This window comes from Malaclemys terrapin, chromosome 8, assembly GCF_027887155.1.
Source record: "Malaclemys terrapin pileata isolate rMalTer1 chromosome 8, rMalTer1.hap1, whole genome shotgun sequence".
NCBI classification, from domain to species: Eukaryota; Metazoa; Chordata; order Testudines; family Emydidae; genus Malaclemys; species Malaclemys terrapin.
The window spans coordinates 95505357-95529110 of record NC_071512.1 but is presented as its reverse complement, the minus strand read 5'-3'; the positions used below and the strand labels follow the sequence as shown (position 1 = coordinate 95529110).

At 44.6% G+C, this 23754-nt stretch overlaps 1 protein-coding gene across 2 annotated transcripts in view; it reads right to left on the bottom strand.

The window, feature by feature from the left end:
- The window catches only part of LOC128841759 (CARD- and ANK-domain containing inflammasome adapter protein-like), a 33511-nt gene extending 13420 nt beyond the window's left edge, over positions 1 to 20091 (bottom strand). Inside the window, exon 1 of one of the 2 annotated variants that reach the window (XM_054037138.1) lies at positions 19966 to 20091. The gene's annotated coding sequence lies outside the window, so the exon portion shown is untranslated. Of the gene's footprint in view, positions 1 to 626; positions 670 to 19965 lie in introns of those variants that run through there. The other variant, XM_054037139.1, reaches the window with a different exon arrangement.
- Positions 20092 to 23754: the final 3663 nt, after the last annotated feature.

Here is a 23754-nt window from a genome sequence, read left to right as displayed (position 1 = left end):
TGTAAACCAGTTTTAATTAATATTATTTATTAAATTATTACAGTTAGATGTCAAACATTGAACACAGTGCAGGCATTCACCTAAACAAAGCCCTGCCACTACAGTAGAACTACATCAAGTTCCCCCGCCCCCCTCCCCTTGCTGATTTTGCCTCTCTCTGGAGGAAATCCATTTACAGTAAATTGTATGAGAGTTTTATTTATTCTGTCAGAAGAATTTGAAAGCATTTTTATAGTTCCACAGCTGGGTTTTCTTTTCAGAAGCTGAAGAAATACAGTTGCAAGACTTTCTGAACTAAATGTAGACAACCACAACATCATTATTCATTCTGGTAAGAAATATGGTTTCATAATTAGTCTAAAAAAAAGTCACTGACTCTTCAATTATAATGGTAGCATTAGGTTCCAGTAACACCACCAAGGCAGAAAGATGCTTCAGTTACATAATTGGGTGAATAGACATTAAAGACAGAATCAATTGTTTCTTACTAGCTAACAGCCTATTAGTAGGGTGGAAGGAGCAACTGGAACTGACTGACTTCTATAATTGTTTTCCTCTAGCTCTCAAAATGGTGACTACACTTCTACCTCGATATAACACTGTCCTCGGGAGCCAAAAAATCTTACCGCGGTATAGGTGAAATCACGTTATATCGAACTTGCTTTGATCCACCGGAGTGCACAGCCCTGCTCCCCCGGAGCACTGCTTTACCGCGTTATATCCGAATTTGTGTTATATCAAGTCGCGTTATATCGGGGTAGAGGTGTATATGCCCTTAGGCCTCGTAAAAAGACAATTAATTTTTTCTTGCCATTTCTGTTAATCCCTCCCCTGTTCAGGCCCCTACAAGTTTTATGAATAGCTTCTAATATTCCAGCTTCATGTCATGCCTCTATTTGTTTACCTTATAAAGTCCAAAGTTCTTTCCCTCCCTCTGAGCCCTGACTGATTGCTAATACATATTGTAGATTCTTAATTTGTTACTCATTGCCTTAATTTGACAGGTGCTTTTCGGAGAGTAGTTGTTATAAAAAAGAACTCTCTGCAAGAATATTTGTAGTCCTCTGATCAGGATAATTCAGGCATTAGTTTTTTAACCCAATTTATAATATCAGTGGGTAATATAATATCATTGGGTACTCAATTTTACTCCAATATGGAGAAACAAGGAAATTCAATAATGAGAGACTGTGCAACAGTGGCAACTGTACTTGTAGCTTGACTTATATTTTTGTCTAAACTCCCATTCTTAGAGAAGTCTGTATATTTGCACCATCCTTTCAAGTTAAATGGATATAATAATATTTAAAGGTGTCCCACTTATCTTCAATTAATAGCTTCTTTATATTCAAATATCCATCAACATAAAATCTCCAAAACCATTCTATGTAAGTCTCCTTATCTGTAACACATTCTGGTTGCATACATAATTCAGATTCCCCTGGGAGCTAGTTTAATATAATTTATTTCTATAATTCTGGGTCACTTAAAATCGTAATATTTTCCTTTCCTTTTTCTGGAGAAAAACAATTGTAAAATGTTTCATTTCCCTGTTCTCTCATCCATTTAGGCTAGTTGTCTCCCCACCCTGGCCTATGTCCATTTTTGGTCTAATGGTTATCACTTTTTACTTTTAAATTGCATTCAGCTTATGATTGTTATACAACAAAATTGAATATGTTTCTACTGTAGCAATGTTAGAAAACTCAGCTCTGCAAAATGGTTTGTCTGATTGTTATTTAGTCCATTAACACTGTGTATAACCTGAATATACAGTGAGTAGATTTCATTCCATTTCAAAATATTGCTTCAACATGAGAGCACTTGCTCATGCCACAGAGAACTGGTTCTTTCACATGTTGGTCCCTCTGTCTGTCTTTAGGTTGCTTCCTATCTTTCTGGTTAAATCCTTTGACTCTGACTAACTTTATTATTTCTATGTTGGTCCCCTCCCGATGTGAATGCATCTCCCCTGATGAGACCGTCTAGCTACTTGAACCACAGAAAGGCACTAATTCAGCAAAGCACCTAAGTTTATGCTTGACTTTAAGAAGATCCTTTATTCCATGGAAGTCAATACACATTTTATTCCCAGTGACTTCTGTGGGACTTCAGCACATGCTTAACTTTAAGCACATGCTTACACTTTTTTGCTGATGGACTTAAACATGTGCTTGAGAACTTACTGAATCATGGCCTCAGCCATTCCCCTAGCTATCAGTTTGACTCAGTGAAAAATACTTTGGTGGATTGGATGACCTCCCTGAAGCACTAAATCTTGACAGCTCCTCCAAAATCATGGTGTTTACTGTCATTGGCACATCCCAAAACATTCTTCTCTGTTCATCTGCACCTGTGACACTGCAGCAGCTCTGTTTGTTCCCAAGCCACTCTGGCTTCCTATTCCAATTTCCATTCAAACTGTGATTCACACAGCAAGAGAAAGGCAAGACCCAGCTGCCCGCTCTGTTTCCATCCCTTTGTAATCCACATGCGCACTCATCTAATGATATAACTTTCATTTCAGACCCCTCCATTCCACCCCCACCCTTCTCAGAGCCCACTCATACAGACATTTAACCAACTTTTCAGTGGAGTTGATTGAAGCTCAAAGGGCAGTGAGAGAATGCACTTGTACTATTGTAGAAAAGACAGTTTTGGGGAGTGGGTGGGACTGATGAGAAGTGGTAGTAATCTGATTGGGGAGAAATGTGTCTGTAATTAAGGAGGGAGGGGCACATTGCGTAGCTGGACACATAAAAATGTTTGAAACCCTCTGGCCATTATCCGTGGTTGCTATCATCTTGAATGCTCTCACTTCTGGAAGCATCAGCCATGACAGTGATATTTGTGGGAGCTAAATCACTGTGTGGGACGATTCTATGATATATATTGCACAAAGTACTGGCTGTCGGCAGTGGTACTCCTGGGAATGATGTAATAAAAAAAGAACACAGTCTCTATTGTTTCAGAACACGTTTGAGGAATTGGATATTTGCAGGACTCCCCCCGTGCCCATGTAGACTGAGAATTCCCATTTCATCTCGCTATATGTTAGTATGTGGTGCAGATCATTGTTCTGAAAACCAGACCTATGTAAAAATAGAGATTAAAATCCCTCACTAGTTACACTACACATTTGAGATGCAATGTACATTATATTGACAGCTATTCATAGATATTATGCCACGCTTTAAATCTTATAAGCATCATATTTCAAAACAAAAGATCTCTTATGAGCAAAACTGTGGGTGACCATTTTAGTCATAAGTGAAACGTAGACATTTTACTTTCAAGTTATCTACTTCTGTGGTTTTCATAAATTCATTTCCCTACCAATAAATAATTATGTGAAATGAGTTGGAGGGCCACATCGTAAAACATACCATCACAACTATCCCCTTTGTTATCAGTCTCATCTGAGGACTATGGCTCTGATTCTGCAAAGTACTTAAGCACGTGTATAACTCAGCATGCAAGTAGTCCTGTGGAAGTCAGTGGAACTGAGACTACATGTATGATAACACTTACATATGTGCTTAAGTGCTTTGTTGGATCTGGAACCTAAATGGGCATGAAGTCTGAACTAATTTCCTACCCTGTAGAAGTGGCTCTTCCCAGAGCAAACCTCTGCACTACTGCTGCCTGTGCTGTATCTGCTCTGTGGACAAAGGAGGGACTTCAGTTTCCAGGCTGTTAATATGGCACATTTCACTAGCAATAAATTCTCTTTACATTTAAAAAAATAAGAGTTTTCTTGCTCTGAATCCTTTGGCCCTGATCCCCAGCTGGCCTAAATTGGCATTTTTCCATGAACTTCCACAGAGCTATGCTCATCTACCCCAGCTGAGGATTCAGCCCTTTGTCTGTCAGTGTACCCATGAACTTTTCACTGTGTCACTGGATTCTGAAGACACCTTCAAACCTGGAATCACACACTCAATCTTTCTGCCATTCCTGAAGGTCCTGTAGCCAAAGTAACCGTCCTGGCAGTAACAGGCTTTGCAAGGGCTCCATAGTCTCCCCAGCACTCTTCAGTCTTCCTTTTCTAATGCTCCCAATATCCTCAATCCTCCTTTGTACCAGTTTCCTCTGTTCCCCTTGAACATTACAGTCTCACAGCCTTTTGAGCAGGGCTGCCTCTACCATTTTTGCCGCCCCAAGCAAAAAAAAAAGCCACTCAGACTGCCGAAGCAAAAAAAAAAAAGGCCGCTTGGACTCTGCTGCCCCAAGAATGGACAGAATGCCGCCCCTTAGCATGTCCCGCCCCAGCCACGTGCTTCCTCCGCTGGTGCCTCGAGCCGGCCCTGCTTTTGAGTCTTCTCTTCAACCTCTCCAAGGTAGGGCTACCATATGTCCGGATTTCCCCGGACATGTCCGGCTTTTCGTTCTATAAATAGCCGTCTGGGGGGGATTTTTAAAAATCTAAAAATGTCCGGGATTTCCCCCGTCGGCTATTTATAGATCGAAAAGCGGTGGCCAAGCGCCGCTGGGCAGCCAAAACCCCTTCCCGGCTCCCCCCATCCCCTGCAGCCTTACCACTCCGCCGGCCCCGCAGCTGTCTTCCCCCTCCTCCCCTCCCCTGAACGCTCCGCCCCCTGCTCCTTCCCCTCCCCTGCTTCCCGCGAATCAGCGCTTCGCGGGAAGTGTGAAATGAAGCAGAGGCAGGCCGGCGGCAGCAGCAGGTAAGCTGGGGCGGGGGGGGGGAGGGCACGAGGAGGAGAGCTCCGGGGAGGCGCGGCCCTGGCCAAGCGGCGCCCGGCGGCCCCAGCAGCACCGGCCCGGACCCCAGCACCCCCAGCCTGAACCTGGCCCGGGCCCCAGCACCCCCGGCCCGGGCCCCAGCACCCCCAGCCCCAGTAACCCCGGCTCGGGCCCCAGCAGCGCCGGCCCGGACCCGGCCCGGGCCCCAGCACCCCCGGCCCGGACCCGGCCCGGCTCGGGCCCCAGCAGCGCCAGCCCAGACCCGGCCCGGCCCGGGCCCCAGCAGTGCCGGCCCCAGCACCCCCGGCCCGGCTCGGGCCCCAGCAGCGCCGGCCGAGCACCTCCGGCCCGGCCCCAAGCCCTGCAACCCTGGCCGGAGCGCAGCCCGATTCCTGGGCTCTTTAAAGCTGGCCCTGGTCAGGGGACAGGGAGGGGGGGTTGGATGGGTCGGGTGTTTTGGGGGGGGCTGCCAGGGGGGCAAGGGTGTGGAGAGGGGTTGCGACAGTCATGGACAGGGAGTGGGGGGGGCGTTAGATGGGTCTGGAGGGGCTGTCAGGGGGCCAGGGGTGTGGAGAGGGGTTGGGACAGTCAGGGACAGGGAGCAGGGGGGGTTAGATGGGTCTGGGGTTCTGGGAGGGCTGTCAGGGGGCAGGGGTGTGGAGAGTGGTCGAGGCAGGCAGGTAGCAGAGGGGGTTGGATGGGTCAGGAGTTCTGGGGGTCCTGTTGGGGACAGGGAGCAGTTGGATAGGGCATGGGAGTCACCGGGGGTCTGTCTGGGGGCAGGGGTGTGAATATGGGGTGGGAGTGTGGATAAGGGTCGGGGCAGTCAGGGGACAGGTAGGGTCGTAGGGCATTCTCAGGAGGGGGGCAGTCAGGGGACAAGAAGCAGGGGGCTTAGATAAGCGGTGGGGTCCTAGGGGGCAGTTAGTGGCAGGGGTCCCAGGAGGGGGCAGTCAGGGGACAAGGAGCGGGGGGTTGGGGGTTCTGAGGGGGGCAATCAGGGGGTGGGAAGTGGGAGGGAGTGGATGGGGGTGGAGCAGGGGCGGGGCTAGAGTGGGGCTCCTCCCCCCCGTGTCCTCTTTTTTGCTTGTAGAAATATGGTAACCCTACTCCAAGGTTTTCTGACTTTTCCTCCCAAAACCCAGGTGCTCCCAACCCAGGTCTGCTTAACAGTTCTGATATCCCATTGCCCTATTCAGGAAGTTTTGTTTCTCTTCCTCATGTAGCCACTCCAATCTTCTATATAACACATACATGATACACACAGGTTCAAATTCTGTTCTTTGTTATTTTGGGGGCTTCAAGCAGATGGTTATTGGTAGCCTCCATCTAGGTGGATTTCTTGCTGCTCGGGTCCCTGTGCCCTGGGATGAATAATGCCCTTTGTCTCCAAGTCTATAGCATATCAGTATACCCTATGCTAATATCTCCATCAGGGACTTTTAGGAGTTCCAAATTAAGTAAAAAGGAGTTAAATTGTAATATGCTTTTCTTATAGCGGGCAGGGCCGTCCTTAGGATTTATGGGGCCTTATGCAGTATTATTAAACTGGTGCCCCTATGCTCCACTGAAGTTAATCCCCAACAGGTACCGCTGACCCCATGTGTTGAGGGGGCACAGCCACCACCCCTGCCTGCAGACCCCCAGACACTCCCCCACCCATTGCTGACACACACCGTGTTTCGTCCACAGTAGATTCTGTGGCAGTGGCTCAAAGCCGGCTTTGTGCTGTCACATGGGGACTGCATCTTGCCATAGCCCATAACCCTCCTGCAGCCCCTCGCCACTCCTGGCTCACCACAAGCATTTTGACAGGAAGTACCAAGCACCTGCACGTCCACCAATGTTATATATGCCATCATGTGCCAGCAATGCCCCTCTGCTTTGTACATTGGCCAAACTGGACAGTCACTATGCAAGAGGATAAATGGACACAAGTCAGATATCAGGAATGGCAATCTACAAAAACCTGTAGGAGAACACTTCAACCTCCCTGGCCACACAATAGCAGATGTAAAGGTAGCCATCTTACGGCAAAAAAACTTCAGGACCAGACTCCAAAGAGAAACTGCTGAGCTCCAGTTCATTTGCAAATTTGACACCATCAGATCAGGATTAAACAAAGACTGTGAATGGCTATCCAACTACAGAAGCAGTTTCTCCTCCCTTGGTGTTCACACCTCAACTGCTAGCAGAGCACCTCACCCTCCCTGATTGAACTAACCTCGTTATCTCCATACAGATTTATACCTGCCTCTGGAAATTTCCATTACTTGCGTCTGATGAAGTGGGCATTCACCCACGAAAGCTTATACTCCAACACTTCTGTTAGTCTTAAAGGTGCTACAGGACCCTCTGTTGAATAATACGTGTATGTGTGTGACAGAGAGAGCCAGTGTGTGATGGGGGACTGTGTGTGTGACACAATCTGTATTGGGGGGCTGTGACTCGTGAGAGGCAGTGTGTATGTGGGTAAGAGAGACTGTGTGTGTGTGTGTTAGGGAAGTGTGAGAGACAGCGCACTGTCACTTTAAGTCCCCCCTTCCTCCCTCCCTCCCCAGCCCAGCTCCTCCCCCCCCACTGACTCACATGAAAGTTTCACTCCTCCTGTCCTGGCCCGGCCTAGCCTCCACCAGAGACTGAGCAGCACAGGCAGGCAGGGTCCAGGGAGGGACTCTGCTCCGGGCGGCGGTGAACCAGTCCGCCAGTGACTGGCCACGCCGCTCTGGGCTCCAGGGGCTGAGGCGGCAGAGCCGGACGCTGGAGCCGACTGAGGAGTGAGTGAGTGGGGAGAAGCCCGCCCCCCAGCGCACGAAAGGGGCCGGAGAAGAGAAGATTCCAGCGAGGGGAATGGTGCCCCAAATCACAAGAAAGCGAGTTCCTTCTTGAACTACTAGGGCTTCCACCTTCATAGGCCCCCATCTCGGTGTTTCTTCAGTTAACTATCAGGGTTACTTTCACCCTCCTAGGCTTAATATAACTTTAAGTAATGGGAGGTGATATCATAGTGACTGTATTATTCACTTTTATGATTAACTCAATAAGACCTCAATATTTTAATTTGAAGCTGCCAAAGAATGCACAGATCTTGCAGCAGAAGTTAGATTAAACTCACTACAGGGTACATATATCTTTAGCAGGGTCAGAGATGGGCAACAGAAATATTATCTGAATCTTATCAGATTAGATCTTAGAGACTTATACTTGTCAGACCTACTGCTTTATCAGTGAGTTTTTACCTGGTTTTTGTGTTTTAAATCTTTCTAATCCTAAATTATAAAGTGTTCTTTATCACATGCATCATCTTAGATTTGTATCCTGTTGCATTCTCTTTTGCTAACTACTAAATTGGAGTTTACCATTTGAATACAGAAGTCCACGTATATTTTTTCACAACAGACTCAGTCAACATTATATGCATTCTGCACATATTCCCAGTGCCAGTAGTAGAGTGTTGTCCCTTCCTCTTCTCCTCCCCCGCCCCATACTGGCATAATTTCCATCCAACAAAACCTTCATAATTAAGAAAGGAAAAGGCTTTCCTGTACAAGCTTCCTGTGAATCCCATCCAAATATGGAAGAGTTGTGTAAAGAATCTGGCAGGTATTACCAACATACGCCACTTAGACAGTTAATCTATTAATTGTTTTAAGATGTCATACCATGGATAGCAAATGAATTTGTAAATCAGAATGGTTTGTACTCATTTTCAAATAAGAAATCTTAAATGGTAAAGTTCCTATCTATCAATAACACCCACAGTTTAAATTAAAAGTTTTGAATATTACTACCATTAGTCATAGGAAATCCTGCATGAATGGCCAGTGCTTAAGTTTAGACCTTCCCCGTGATCATGCCATGCCATACAAGGCATTTTCAGGAAAATGTTTAATCACAATTAAATACTCTACTTACTTGTTAACCCTTCACATGCATTTGTATGCAAGTACAATATTTTTTTTCTGCACAGCACTCCCCATTTTCTTGTGGTCAAAATTAAATGGAAAATTTAAGTATACTGATTTTTAAGGCTCTCTGTATTTACATAACATAAGAATGCACATAGATGCCACATACCATTAACTCTGCCACAGCTAGAAGAAAATCAAATTCAGTGAGGAAGTGCCCCCTGCTGAAGGCCCTCTGGTCCTACCACACCCCACCCTCAGGAAAAGGAGCAGGGAAGGCCTGCCGAGAATGGCTGCTTCCCTAGAGCCTATCAGAGCTGAGCAGGCTCAGTTAAAAGGCGTGACAGGGTCTGATTAGGGCAATTATTGGGTGGGACTAGAAGAGTGAAGGAAGTGTGGAAGGCTGTGAGAGGCCACAGGTAATGAGATTGGGAGAGAGAGACGCTTCTCAAGCAAGGAGAGACCTGTAAAGCTTTCCAGATGAAGAGGCCTAGGAGAGAGAACCCTGACTAAAAAGGGGCAGAGACTGTTTCAGGCCTCTTTGCCTAGAGAGCTTGTGAGACGATCCTGAGAAATCAGGCTATCGACTGAGAAACTCTCCAGGTAAGGAGGCCTGAGAGAGACCCTGCTTCAAGAGAGAACAGACAGAGAACCCAAGAAGGTGGTGGGACAGAGCAGGAAGCAACCCAGGAAATGCACCAATAGCAACTAGTAAAGAAAATGGTATGTGGCTGCTATTTGTAGGCTCCCTGGGTTGGGACCCAGAACAGTGGGTTGGCCTCAGTGAAGGGGCCAAAGCCTTGAGAAGGGGACAAGGTTTGTTCTGGAGCCTGAGAAAGGTACTAGAGGTTAAACAGGCCTGGCAGTGGGGCTGAAGTTAGCTAGAAAGGACCAACCATTTGTTGGACTGTGTTACCCTGGAGGGGGTTCCTTCATGTGTCTTTAGACTGTGTGACTTAGCTGTAGGGCTGAGCCACTGAAGAAACACTTGATGAAGGCAACTGCCAAAAAGGGGGTGCTAGGAACAGAAAAAAGGAGAAAGTGCAGGATTGCACCAGCTGACAGGAGGTGCTCACAAGAGGTGAGTGAGCCTCATCACAAGGATTATTTTAGCTGACTTCTACTGTTTTACACTAGACACTATTAACTCACACTATTCTAGGGTTGTTTTAAATACATGTATCTGGCTAAGTGGGTATTCAACCACGAAAGCTTATGCTCCAATACGTCTATTAGTCTTTAAGGTCTTTGCCACTCCTTAAATACTAGGACATTCATAGAATCTCCATTATAAACACAAGTTATTCACATTTTAATTTATTTTCTAATACTGCTCAGCACAAAATGGCTTACTGTTTGCTGTAAAAAGAGCTGTCACTACCACTAATACCACATTGATACTTGTGATGGAATCCCCAGGGTCCAGACTGGGACTGTCCAGTCTGGGCTCTCTCACAATGCTTTGCTAGTGACAAGCAGCCAGGGCTGGCTCCAGGCACCAGCCCACCAAGCTTGTGCTTGGGGCGGCACCTGGAGGGGGGCGGCACGGTGCTCAGTCTCTGGCCGCCGGGGAGAGCGGGGCCCCGGCCGGGGCTCGCCGCCCTCCCCCGGGCGCTCCGGCCGCCCTCCCCTGCCGCGCTGAGGGAAGGAGGGGCGGCCAGAGGCTTTTTTGCCTGGGGTAGCAAAAAAGCCAGAGCCAGCCCTGCAAGCAGCAAACCCCTCCAGGTGCTGTTACCACTCAGCACAACCACATGTGGAGCCCCACACCCAGTTAGATTCATGAGTGGCTCTGGGAGCATTCAAGCAATCTCAGAGAAAGGCACCAGCCAAATCTCCCAGCCTTGTACCCTAGGAATATACCATCTTGCACTGCTAAAGACCCTTTCTTGAGCAATGCAAGTTTATTCATTGGTTCACCACTCCGTCAATGGAAAGTGGATATACACCAGCCTTTATAAACCTGAGCAGATTTACCAAGTACTTCAGGCAAACTCACTGGTAAAGATAAACAGCAAAACAAGTTTGATTACACAAGATAGTTACCAATCACTTAACTTAAAAACCATCTGACTTTTTGCTTAAGGAAAAAAAAATAAGCACACTGTCTAAACTCTCAACCCTATTAGACTGGGAAACATCTAGATTAAGCATTTTTTCTTTCACCCCCCTGGATATTGTAGTTCATAGTACACAGGTTTCACCCTTGAAACCTGTGCCAGTCTCCTCTGTTGGAATCTTCAGTCTTCTGAGTGTCTTTGTTGCTTGCAGCATAGGTGGTGGGGAGAAGAAAAGGCCAAGCAGTGGGCCCTGGTGTTCTGACTTATACCTTTAGTCCATGTGCTTGGAGAACATAAGTCCAGGCATGTCTAGCAGGCATTGCCGAGTCCCCAGCAATTCCCCTGCTGTGGCCTTGTACAAGTGAGTCATTGCATTGTAGTTCCCTTGCTGGACAATGACTGTTGATGGTTGTTTGATCTCAGCCTGGGTTTTGGTTACTTTCTTTGCTGTTGTCTCCGGGGAAGGTAGTATCTGGCTGATTCCCCAACGTACAGCATGTTTTAGTGACAACCATACAACACAGTTTCATAACTTCATATGCACTACTGATATACATATTTAGCTAGAACAATGACTTTTAGCAGATCATTATCTTCCCCTGATACCTCACATGGCATGCTTTATATGCAATATCACAATTGTATATAAATGAGGAATAATGGGGATTATAGGGAGCTCCCCCAAGGTATAGAATGTCACAGCAGCCCGGTGGACAGTCTCAGCAGAGAGCCCAAAAGAAAGAATGGCCCATGGACAAGGACCTGCTCTCTCACTCCTAGAGATGGTTCTTTCAAGCAAGAGGTAAGGCACAATAGCTGGGGGCAGAGAGGAGCTAGCTAGCACTGCCACTTCTATACTTATCTATAGAAGAAGTATCTGTTTTCAGGGCTGCTCACTTGACACCTCCCATGAGCACCAAATACACATGGGGGAAAAAACAATGCCACTCTGAAACCAGCGTAAAAAGACTTATTCTATGATCCCAACATCAAGATAGCCCAGGGATCAGATGAGACTGGTACAGGAGCAAGCACAGACTCGAGTAGTCTGTCAGAACTACCAGGTAGCTGGGAATTCTCCTAACAAGCTAACACCAATGAGCAGCTTAGAGTAGCTGCTGCCATGAGGAGCCTATATATCTGTCTTAGCATCACCTGGTTAGGCCCTTGCTTGTTGATTGGCTGGGCCCTGTTTGATTGGCATGGACCTAACATGTGACTTTCAGGTAATTATCTTTGATGGCTCAACAGCTCAGGGAGGACTCATCAAAGCAATGAAGCACATGCTTAACTTTAACTATGTGAGTTGTCCCATGGACTTCTTTGGGATTTTTCATGTGCCTAAAGTAAAATTTGTGCTTAATTGGTTTGCTAAATTAGGGCCATATTGCTAATGGTGTGTTGTTACTCAAATAAATCCTTTCCAAGAAGTTGAGGGCTAAGCTCTTAAGAGGTTTGAGTTATTTATCCTATATAATTCAGTGAGACAGTACTATTTTCAAAGTGGAAAGGTAAAAAAGGCAAAATAACTTTATTTAGAGATGTAGTTACAGCTATTGCAAGGGAATGATTTGAAAGAAAGAGATACTGGCTTTGTTGCTCAGAGACATTGTCATATTATGTGGGTAAAACAGCCTTGGGAGTGTCTGTTTCACTAGTTGAAAAGAAGCACCCAACAGCTGAAATCAATTTCTAGTTTTCATCTTCATGGGGGAAACCCACACAGGTTGAATTCGTATGTTACAAATTGCTCGAATTAAGGTCTGAGTATAAGTGAAGGAAACCCAGCATCTGAAGTGCCAATTAATATTTAGGCTCAAGATTAGTATTAAATCTTTGGCCCTGGGCAGTAGACATACAAAGACACATTATATGAATAATCTTCCAGAATTTTACTTTTAATTAATGCAGTGAATTTTCACATTGATCCAGTCTTAGATCAAAATGTGGTTTAATATTAGCACCTTTCATATGAAAGGTATCTCAGGGTATGTAAAGATTGATGTATGACAATGAATAGAATTGTGAGATGAGGTTAAATACTTTCATCACTTGAGAACTGTAGTTATAGCCTAACTCTTCTCATATGTTTATACAGCACCTAGCACATTTAGGGAATTAATGCAGTACAAATAATAAATACTCCTTATCAGTTGTACATGCTAGTGTGTTTTTTCCAGTGGAAACACTGAATCTTTTTGTTTAGTTTGAAGCTTATTTTGAACTATTAAACACTTCATGGAGAGTAGCTGATAGAATAATTTAGGTTAGCCTGCAGATTGAAGGGAGGCCAGACACAGCTTTGGAAATTCAAACCTGCCTTAACAAGGGAGAGGATTTTGTCCAGAATATTATTCCCTGAACAGTGCTATGGAATTTTGAAGCACCACCTGGACAGGAATCAGTGATGAGCAGAAAGGAATTCAGTCTCTCATCTGAATGCTGTCCATGGGCTGATCCCTCAATCTTGCCCTGCTCTATCAGCAATTTATAGGATCTGAAGTCCTGGCATAGAGCTGAAACATGAATCCATTACTTTCTGGCCAGAAGCAAGAGAAGTGCCAGTTGGACCCTACAATTCTACTTTTAGGAATTGAAATATGTTTTAGGACATTAAAACTTTGGGCTCAATTGTGCCTGGTTCTGCACAGGTGTGCAAGGCACGGAGAGGATGCAAGGATAGGGTTGCCAGGCATCTGTTTTTTGACCGGAATGCGCGATCGAAGAGGGATCCTAGCAGCTCCAGTCAGCACTGCTGACCAGGCCGTGAAAAGTCCGGTCAGTGGTGCAGTGGGTCTAAGGCAGGCTCCTGCACAGCTCCTGCAAGTGGCCGTCATGTCCCTGTGGCCCCTAGGTGGAGGGGCGATCAGGGAAGCTCCTCGCATGCCTCTGCCCCCAGCACTGTCTCCGCAGCTCCCATTGGCTGGGAACTGAGGCCAAGGGGAGCTGCGGGGGCCACGCTTGTGGGCATCGCGCAGAATCCCCGGCCCCTCCACCTAGGGGCCGCAAGGACATGCCGGCCACTTGCAGGAGCTGTGCAGAGCCAGGGCAGGCAGGGAGCCTGCCTTAGCCCTTCTGCGCTGCTGACGGGGAGCTGCCTAAGGTAAGTGCTGCCTGGCTGGAGCCCATGCCCCGATCCTCCTCCCACACCCCAACCCCCTGCCTCAGCCCTGCACCCTCTCCCACACCCTAACTCCCTCCCAGAGCCCGCACCCCTGCCCCAGCCCTGAGCTCCCTCCTAGAGCCTGCACCCCACACCCTCTCCTGTACCCCAACTCCCTGCCTCAGCCTGGAGCCCCTTCCTGCACCCTGAACCCCTTGTTTCTGGCCCCACCCCAGAGCCTGCATCCCCAGATGGAGCTCTCACCTACTTCTGCATCCCAACCCCCTGTCCCAGCCCAATGCAAGTGAGTGAGGGTGAGGGAGAGCAAGTGATGGCGGGAGGGGGGATAGAGTGAGTGGGGGTGGGGCCTCAAGCAAGGAGCAGGGCACAGGTGTTTGGTTTTGTGCAATTAGGAAGTTGGCAACCCTATGCAAGGAGCCCTCTTCCTCCTCATTCCCTTGTGTGACAAGTGCCAGTATACATGCTAGTCCCCTCCTTGAAAGATGGAGAGAAGATGAGATTGTCAGTACAAGGCTTTCCACACAGACCATGGGGCTGGCCCCACTTGGTGGGAGGGCATACTGCACACTCTGAAATGGTGGTACAGTGGCTCTGCTCCCCTGTTCCTGAAGGCATTAACTTCTGCAGCTCCTCCTGTGGTATTTTATTCCCCCTATTCCCTAGGCCAGACTGTGACCTAAGAACTGACAATTTAGCCCTTGAGATGTAGTATATGATGAAGCTGCCAAAACACACAATCCTCAGTCTCGGGAGACAGGAATACCATAGTAGATAGAAATCAGGTAATGCCTTTCTCCAGCTTAAGTGTTGGTGTTGCTAGTGTGTGATGGGATTGTAAGTGCAATTGTGTATAACACAGAAAGGGTAGCTTCAAATGATCTTGCCTTCCTTGAGCTATAAAGTCCCCTTATAACACACCTCAATTTGATCTGAAAAATAACCAGTCTGTTAATAGTAAATAATTGCTATTTATGTGAACACTTTATCCAACCAAAATAATAGCTAATTGCCATAGCAGAAATAAAAAGTAACAAACATTAAAACAGTCCCTTATGACACTGTCACTCTGGTATCTCAAAAAGAAATTACACTATTTTGTTTCAAGAACTTAGCAAGGAGGAGGTTGATGGCTAAAGAGGATCAAAATGAATCCAAGCAAGTAGCGCTGTGAAAACAGCTTTTAAACTGGATTTCTAATGAGATTACTCTAATGGACCCTACCTGTTCATTCACCTATTTAATGAGAATTACAGCACAATATACTGACAAAAATATCTGGTTGAGCTAGGCTGGTTGCTTTGGTTCCTGATTGATTATCAGTTCAGTGTTGGTGCTGGGAAATGAAACACAAGGAGAAACAGGATTTTGTTGTTACTAGGCTTTCCTCCCTTAAAGGATGTCAGTGCCTGTTTCAGTTTTGTTGGAGAGAGCTCTGAATCAACGTCCTTTGGTTGAGAAATTCTATTCAAGTTAGCTGGAGTATTATCATCTACCATTTGTATGCATTAAGGGCCTGAACCTGTTTGCAGATTTGGGCCCTAAGCCATCTAAAGCCTGATTCAAAGCCCACTGAAATCAATAAGCGTTGGATCAGACCTCAATTCACTGTGGTATTTTTAGGGTTAACATGGTGATATTTGAGTTCCTGTGAGTTCAACATTCTAACAGACTTTTGATTTACAAAATCTAGACAAAGTAGTCACCTCTTTTGTATTTTGGTATGAACATTTAAGAAATCATTTATAAATTGTATTTTGTGCTTCATGTGCCAAAGAGGCTGTTTCTATTGCACCTTTTTTAAACACACATCCCAGACATAGCTGCATGTGACGTGCAGCGGCCTTCTGATCTTTTGCACACATTTTATCAGATAGGCACACACGAAGGAAGTGCTTCAGAACCAGGGAGTGGAATGGCTGGATGAAACACATCTCTGCAGTTCTGCACGTAGGAATGAAAGCACGCTTAACAGAAAACACCAAGGAAAGTTCTTGAAGATAATGTTCTGTTTGCTGGTATATTTTGGAAATAAATTCAAAACAGCCATAAATCAGGAGTATGCACAGGAATTTCCATGTGGCAAATTTTGAATAATAAAACCCTCTCTTCCACACTGATGCTGGAACTGGGGGTGCTGCTGCAACCCCTGTCTTGAAGTAGTAGTAACAGACAGACACCAAATACATGGTTTCCATTGACCCGGGCGGTGCCTGGGGCAGTCCTCACTGAAAATGCCACAGTCAGGGAAGGCTGCAAAAGGGAAAGCAGATACTCCTCAAACTGGTGGTTAACACAGAAGTTAAACTCACCAATCAATTACAAACTGTGCTTCTAATCCCCCACATTGGTTATTAAGAAGCTGAAAAAAGAAATCACACAGCCCCCTTTATTGCATTCCAGTTCTCTGGCTTCCAGTCAGCACATAGGTCCAGTCCAGTAAGAAGTTATTTAATAACTCTGCAAAATGTTCTTCTGACCCCAAAAGATCAGCCATGTTACCAAGTCAGTATTGGTTTGGATCTTACCCAAAATACCATGCTGCCAGCCAATTTTTAGTGTCTAAAACTAAAGGTGTATTATAAAGAAAAAAGAACAAGAAGAGAGTTGTTAAATAGTAAAGCAATCAGACATATACAGAGACTTCAAAGTCCAGATATCAGGTTCTTAGTAGTATTGGTGAGTTTGCTGTCTTGAAAGTCCTTCTGGAACACATCCACAGCTTGGATAGGTCATTCAGTCCTTTGTTCAGTGCTTCAGTTTGTAGAAAAGTTGCTCCAGAAGTAAGAAGCAGGCATGAAGGCACAATGGAGAAGATGCAGCCCCTTTTATATTCTTTTGCCATGTGGCCTGTACTTCCTTTGTCCCAGACACAAGCTTCACAGCACCTGGCATGGAAAAGCCTCAGTTTTGTTCATAGGCATGCCCCTACATGTCTTGCTGACTCAGAAGGTGTATCCCCTGGCTCCTTTCCATGGCTTCATTGTACCACTGATGACCCTTGATGGACCATCGAACAGGCTAGGCAATGCTGATGCCAATCTGTCTGTGGGGTATCACCCAGAAACACAGCACAATTTTGGAAATACAAATATACCCTACATATCTATAACTCATAGTTAGGGTGACCAGATGTCCCAATTTTATAGGGACAGTCCCGATTTTGGGGTCTTTTTCTTATATAGGCTCCTAATACCCCCCCCCCATCCCCTGTCCCTATTTTTCACACTTGCTGTCTGGTCACCCTACTCATAATACAAAGGTTATGCAAACATATAAACAAGATTATCATACTTGGCAAATCATAACATGTTTACTGACCCCTTACACGGCATATCTGGCATGATTCATTGTAATTTTATAATTGTGGTATTAATAAGAATATAAAATGTCTCACAGTTCTACACAGCTTCACATATAAAAATTGTTCCGGCACCCCTGCTCTTGCAAGAAATACTTTCAAAGTTAGGTGCCAAACGTTGTCACCCAAATAAAACAGCCTCTTTAACATAGACTGAGCGCCATAATTCCACTGAAGTTAATAGGAGTTGAGGGTGCTCAGTATCTGAACAATCAGACCACGGTTTTGTAGACCTCTACTTGGGAAAGTTTCACAGGTTTAACCTATGTCCTGAATTTAAAAAGATTTATTTAAACTGATACACACCAATGTGTGGACACTCGCTTCATTTTCAGAGTGACTTTTGTTCGGTTTAGCTGAAGTCAATTGGGATCAAGTTTAAGTTAAATTGAAATAAGCCATTCTAAAAGCAAAATAGTAGTGTCCACACAGCAGCTTTAACCGGTTTAAATAAATCAGTTTAAAACATCATTTAAAATGGTTAAACTGGTGTAACTTTCTTGTGGCGGAAAAAAAGACCTTCATGTGAGGCTATCCAAATTCCTGTTAAGAGACAAAAATACACTCGGCAAAATATTTTGTTGTTGTTTGCATCCTTCTCCCTGCTCTTAAAATGATGTGCTCTCTGCTTCTTGACACAATCAGATGAAAATATTTTTAAACATGTTTTCTTTCTAATACGTATCACTAGCCTGATTTCCAAAGTGCCCATTCATTTTCATAGGAACTGGAGTTGCTCAGCACCTCATGTTACCTTTATTTAGGGGCCTAATTTTAGGCACCAAGGCTTGAACATTTGGACCTCATTTAAGTGCGTTGACATTTAAAAAAATAATTAGCGTAAAAGGATTCATTGCATGCCAAGTTGGGAGGATGCAGAAGAGTGGTTATGGCTTGAAATCAATGTGCTTTCCTAAATGTAGTTAACTTCAGGTGTGCATTCTGTTGGTTGGGGATCGTGTTATTAGAGAAACTCCAAAGTCTCTAGTGTAGCAGAGAGAATCAAACAGTTAGAAGTTGTTTCATTAACTCCCAGAGATCTCCATATCGAGGAAGGGCTCAGTTTTTAACAGGTCACAGCCCTAAAAAGCTGATGTAGTGAGAAACTGGGTATAGATTTTCTACCTCCTTCTCCTCTGATTTAGGGCAGGAAGGTGTAGTATGGAGGAAAATATAATCGACAGAAGCCTTCTCCAATCTCTGGTTCAGGGAGGAGGGAACTGTCAAAGTCCACCAAACTCAGCCATTTTCTTTCCTCTGGGAAATATGTATTGATTGGAAATCTAATGCTATCAATTGTTACTGACTGTGCTATTACAGACTAGCTGTGAATTCTTGTATCACAGTCATTCTTAATAATCTACCCTCTTACAGTGATAGTTTTGCACAGTTTTTATGCAATCTTATATGAAGAATACACTTTGATAAATATTATTTCTAAACATGTTTTCTTTCTACTTTCATCTGCTTGTGTTAGGAAGCAGAGAGCACAGACAATCGGCAGGACTAGGTGAAGGACGCAAACTAGAAAAAACAAGATATTTTGTCTTAGTTTCTCTCCTCCCCTCTCCTCATCAGCAATTTCAGTTAATTCAGGCTCTTGTTGATTAACCTGAAGTGATAGGGACTGAATCTTGATTGGCTCCCGTAAGCACTATTGGAGTATTAATAATAATTAATAAAATGAGTTTTTAATGCTTTTTTATAAGGAGATTTAAGCAGGTAGCTTGTGGTTTTTACTTCATATTTTTATACACCAGTGGAAGCCATGCTTTCTGTTCATGATTCATCAGAGTAAAATGTTGCATGAACAAATTGGCCCATAAGTAAAATTTACAACATGGCAGACTTTTGCAGGAAGCATCTCTTTTGTCCAGTTAGCTAGTCACTAGGTCAACCTCTTGAAAGTATTAAGGCTTCATTTACATAAGAGCTATTAGTAGCTTTTATTTTGTCAAACTAAATATCATGGCTAGATTTTCAAATTGGGTGTCTAAAGTTAGGTTCCTAAAGCCACAGTTAGACACCTAAATTGAAGTGGCATGATTTTCACAGGTCTTGAGCTGTTGGGATTTGTGAGTGCTCAGCATCTCTTAAAATCAGGCCACTTTGAGATGGATGAATAACATTAGGCACTGACGTTGACAATACTGGGACATATTTAAAAAAAAAAATTCAGTAACTTCTGAGATAGTTGAAACTTTTTTGAATCTCCCCTGTTTCTTCTTTGAGTATGTGTCTTGTGGATCCCACTTCAGGTGTGCATGTGCTTCTTGTGTCTTTTGAATGATCGTGTCCATTGTGGTCTCATGTCCCCCTTCCTGAGGCCATAAAGTGCAGAGTGGCCGTAACTGTCCCTCAGTTCCCTTGGACATTCAGAATTCTAGATAAGGGAGACTCAGAAAAAGCAGGATAGGAGGACAGGTGGTAGGATCCACATGAATTACAACATCTCATAGAACGTCGGTTACTATAAGATAAGTAACCAGTCTTTTCCTCTTTAAGCATTCTGTTATATTCATTTTTTTTTTGAGTAGTTCTGAAAAATGGAATTTCTGTCCCAGATGAAATTCTGGTATTTTAACATTTGGTCTCATCCCAAAATAGGACAAAAAGTCAAGATATTGAAGATTTTTGCTGAACAAAATTTTGAAAATATTCAGCTCAGAACCTTTTTCAATCAAAACCCTGTTTCATTTTGAATTTTCCTGTTAAAAATATCAGAAAATATAGTCAAACATTTTAAAAAAATAAAACAACATATTTTTCTGGGAAAAAATTTTCAGCCAAACCATTTTGAGCAGCTCTACTTACTTCGCAGTATTTATGTGGCTTGTTTACTTTTTTGAGTTTTAGTTTGTCCAATGAAAGCAGACTGGTTACTTCCACCTTCTGGTTCTCACAGCTTAGCAGGATATTGTGGCAACTGGACTTTCAACACTGCAGAGAACTACAGAAATAAAAATACTTGTCATGGGATGGGGAAGAACAAATTCACAACAAATTCTGATTTGAATTTTTTAACTCTCGCTTTCCCCCACTTAATTTTGTTGTTGTTTGTGCATCTATACCGCAGGGCCTGTCCTGGGGTAGGAAGCTTGAAATTCCAGTCCAAATTTTACATCTATTTCCCACCTCTAGTTTAAGACATGAGTATATGAGGATAATTGGGAACGATGGCCCCGATCCTGCAACTAGGGTAACCAGATGTCCCATTTTTAAAGGGACAGTCCCGTTTTTGGGGACTTTTTCTTATATAGGTGCCTATTTCCTCCCCCCTCACCCCGGTCCCGTTTTTTCACAGTTGCTGTCTGGTTACTCTACCTGCAACTGGGTCTGTCTAGGTGAACCCTGGTGCCTGTATGAAGACCTCTTCTAGTGAGACTCTGTGGGCATAAAGATCCAACCACACACATCTGATTAGAGGAATGGGTCTTACATATGTAAAATTAGGGACTTAAATGAGCAGAATGAAGAACTAGTTGGGAGTTTTACAAATACATCCGGGACAAAAGAAATGTCAAAGGTGGTGCAGGGCTTCTGGTAAAGAGGAGATCATGCAAATAACAGAGGAGGACTTGAAGAAGGCTAAAATGCTCAATAGATATATTGCTGTCTTCGTTACAGAAGATGAAGAAAATTGGAGGCTCGGGAAGATGTATGATAGTTGGAATCTAGAAATATCAGGAATCAGAATTAAGAAGGGTCAGGACAAAATACTTAGTTTCTGTCAAAACTGACAGGCCCCACTTGTGAATTTGCTTCACAAGGGTAGCCAGATCACTCCTTTTAAACACAGTAGTTTTAAAGTGTCAAGTTAAGACACAATTGAAACCAGATCCACTCAGAAACCTTTCCAGTTTGCTTCAGACAGGGCTCGGTGAATAGCTTGTTGAAGTTGTCCCATATAGGACTCCTGCTACTGTTCAGAATATTATTAATCTCTTAATATGGCCTAAATTTGTGTTTGTTCTTTGAATTAGTCACCCAGCTCTTTTGAAGGCATGGAAATGTGATGCCCTTTGAAATCTCTGCAGGAACTTCCTGTCCGGTGCTGCGGTTGGTTTCAGAATCACAGGGCAGCTTTTGCTTTTTTAAAAAATCTGTATATTTGTACCAGCCACATGCATTTCCTGGAAAGAATGCTCCCAGGCTCCTGATATGTGGTTCCTCCTGTAGATTGACCCTATTCTTTCCTAACACATGACCTGAGCAAATTCTGTTTTCAAAGGCATTTATTTTCTTTTAAAACGTGCATCCTTCAATGACAGTAGCTGCTTTTTAGCGCCATCTGCTGGAATTGTCTCTAATCTCACTAGATACTCATATCTTCACTGCTGTCTGAAACCAGGTCTAACAGTATACCAGATTAAAGGGAGTAGCATGGTGAGTGTTCCCAGTTTGGAGAAATTTCTGGTAGGAGCAGTTACTGTGTTGGGTCACTTAGCTATGCTAAGTATTGTCTGATGAATACAAGGCTCAAAATACAATTTTTACAGGAAGTTTAAGAAATTTTCTCACTCCACTTCAATTTTCTCCATGAAATTAATTTCCAGGTTCTTCATATATGTATGGACTACATCAATACAGGAACTTGCGAGATCCCAACCTACTAGGCTTCGCCTCAAGACCCCAGAGAAGGTTGTAACATCCCCCTTTCTGAATTAGGTTTTTCCCTTCTTTCCTAACTAGCCACTGTTGGTATGTCACAGCTAAGGCAGAAAAAAATATGAACATCTAATGTGACCTTCTGAACTGAGACTGTAGTGTATTTCAGTGAAGAAACAATAAACAATGATATGCAAAATCACAAGAGAGGATCTGCTGTGCAAAACCACTTTAAAACTGCTCATGTCTTCGTAGGCATTTAACCATAATTACACGATTACGCGCTGCTAATTTTCTTTGTCATAAGCACAAGTTTTGTACATGGGAGTATTGTATAATGTTCGTTTCAGCAACAGGACCTGGAAAGAGGCATGAGTAGAGCTGGGATATCTTCGGTGGGTTGTTGAGCACAAGGTCATGTGTTGCAAAGGGCTGCTCTGCAAACCTGCGACCATCATCATGTGTTCGACTCAATCATTAAGTGTCCATCCAACTACAGGAGATGGAATTTGTGGTCAAATATCTTTTGCTACCCCATATTGTAGGGATCTGTGGGACTAGAACATGGGCTTGTAGTACCTGGGACAGCTGATGGTTCCACATCGCCACTAGGAAGTCATGCAGAGCTAAATCCAAAGATCACTGGGAGATTGGCACCATAGGATCCAGAGTGCCAGCAGCCTTGTAATTAGACCCTCGTCAATATTTAACCCTGGAGGGTGGATGTCAGGAGGTGTTGTGTGTCCAAGGCCAGCAGTACTAGTGGCAAGAGTCCAGGGTTCCCTTTCCTAGCAGTTACAGGCTGAGGTGGGGGGCAGGGGAACAGGAACCCAGGCCAACCCTGCTCTACAGGGGTTCCAACCCACGACCTTTCAAAGCAATAGTCCATACACGTGACTTAGGGACTGGCACCCTTACTCCAGTTCCCTGGGTCACTTCCTATCCCTCAGCTTCTGTTCCTCCATCAGCACCATGGGTCTGCCTTGGGATCCTGCTTGACATCCTCGCAGGTCCATCTCTGGAGCACCATCCACTTCTGGCAGCCACTCATCCCCTTGGCTCCCTGCAGTTGAAGGGTCTGCAGCAGCTTGGCTGTAAGACCAGGTCCTGGCTGCTTGGAGCCCTGGCAGCTTCTCTGCAGGATGCTCCTGCACCCAGCTGCTCTCCAGCTCAATCCACGGAGATTCAGCTGAGCTGTTCCTTTTTGAATGCTCCCTTCACTGGGAGTATGCCCAGCAGAGGTGAGGGGGCCTGGGTTCCTGTGTCCACGGCAGCTCCTTAACCCTCGTGTCATCAGTGCAGGGTTGATACACCCCGTCAGAGTGGACCAGGAAGTTCAGGCAATCACACAGACATCTGGCCTGTGGCGATTCTAGCATTGGCCTCGCCTTGCCTGCTGATGGCCAATCTCTGACCCCAACCTGACTCTTGCCTATCAATCCTGGCTCTAGTGATTGCTCTGATCCCGGCTTGCTGATTATGGCCTTGTGGCTGTCCTTAACTTTGGACAGCCCAGTTGTGACTGCTAAACCCAGCTGTGACTGCTAAACCAGACTGCCTATTCCCTGGTCCCTTAGACAATTGCCTACATTTGGAAAGCCTTTTCCTATGCAGGGTCATTAGTGTCCTTCTCCCCTCCCTGTAATGTTTCTGTGATAGACTTTGAGGTAGATTCTACATTGTAATATGTTGGTGTGTATGTTTAAAAAAATCTCCTTGTTACACTGGATTTTTGTTTACTCCTTATGTTTGTGACCATTTTATTTGTGATTAACAACTTTAGACACACTGCTGCAACTGTTCTAGTTTTTTCAGGTGTGGGGAAATCTATCATATTATCTAGCTTTTTGCGGGGGGGAAATTGTAGCCAAGGCACTGAACTAGAACTTAAGGATTTGGGTTGTCCTCCAAGCTTTGCCACAAACTTCCTGTGTAAGCTAGGACAAGCTCACTAATCCCTCTGTGCCTTCTCTGCCTAGCAGAAAGAGAGATAAT